General features: G+C 38.6%; 1 pseudogene; it reads left to right on the forward strand.

The window, feature by feature from the left end:
- The window catches only part of LOC102876170, a 5,829-nt pseudogene extending 4,746 nt beyond the window's left edge, over window positions 1-1,083 (forward strand).
- The last annotated feature ends 234 nt before the right edge of the window (window positions 1,084-1,317 follow it).

A 1,317-nucleotide genomic window follows, 5' to 3' on the forward strand; every position in this document is an offset into this window, starting at 1 on the left:
CTGGGATAATCGGGATGGGAGTGTCAGAGACAGTGTGACTGGCACAGGACAGAGCAGGGTTTAGGGCTGTTGTACATAGGGTCATGATGAGTCGCAAGAATGATTAAATTTTGTATTTTCAATTATTTTTTCATTGCAAACATCTTTTTTCTAAAAAAAGATACAAATGACGACTTTACAAATGGATCTCACTTGATGGGATACATAGAAATAAAATTTACTACATCTGTGAAACAAATCATTTGAGAAGCTCAATATTAGCAGTTTAAACTAGGCAAAGGGCAGACTAGGGGTCTGACTTCCTAATACCCAAGTGCAGGTTCATATTGCAGCCAAAGAAAATGAAAATAATTAAAATTAAAATAATTATTAAAATTAAAATAAATAATAGGAATCCTAGAACACTTAATTGTGCTCATGCAAAACCTAAACAGACCAAAAAGCAGTTGTCTGAAAAAACAAGGTAACACTATATGGTTTAAAAATCAGGAAAGGAGTATAAGTAGTGGAATAAAGAACAAGTGTTTGGTGTGAATATGGGGAAGCAAAAGGAAAACACAGAAGTATGCAACCATGAAGTGAATGTTTAGTCTCAGAGATAAGAGATTAAAAGGATAGTTTAAAACCTAAAAAGAAAGATCTCAGTGCACTCAAGGAAAAAGAGGTCCCCCAATATGCTTCCTGCTTGTTCTCTCAATATAGGATAAAACTGGGGTCCCCTTACAATATCCTGGATATATCCTATATTCACAACTTCTCCATGAAAGCCAAACTAGATTTTGTATAATCAACGATCGACTGTCAGTATGCCAAGTGTACCCCTTGAATAACTGTGTAATGGCTTAAACTGGGAAATTGGGGCAGAAGTATCAAGCATCTCTAAGGATTGCCAAGGATCCAAGATCTGAACGCTTACTGTGCACACACAAAGAAACCTATCCAGATGACTGCTTGGTGCACAGAGTAACTCAACACAAGTGCTATGTTGTGGCCATGGTTGACCAAGATCTTAAGCAAAGAGTCCAAATGATCCCTGATGTTCCTATTATGTAAATTTCTAACCATTATAACCATCAATATTAATTACATCTCTTCATTAAGTAAACAAAAATCCTCACCACAGGACCAATAGGCAGCATTATAATAGATGGAGGAAAGACTGAAGTTGTGAATTATTTCATTTCACTTGGACCCACAATCAACATTCATAGTATCAGCAGTCAAAAAATCAAAAGATGGAGACCGGGGAACGCCGGGGGAACGCACGCCGCCGCCAGCCGGGGGAACGCACCCCGCCGCCCGACGGGGGAAACGCAC

This window comes from Elephantulus edwardii, unplaced genomic scaffold (assembly GCF_000299155.1).
Source record: "Elephantulus edwardii isolate Elephantulus edwardi_28Jun2011 unplaced genomic scaffold, EleEdw1.0 scaffold00273, whole genome shotgun sequence".
Classification (NCBI taxonomy): Eukaryota; Metazoa; Chordata; class Mammalia; order Macroscelidea; family Macroscelididae; genus Elephantulus; species Elephantulus edwardii.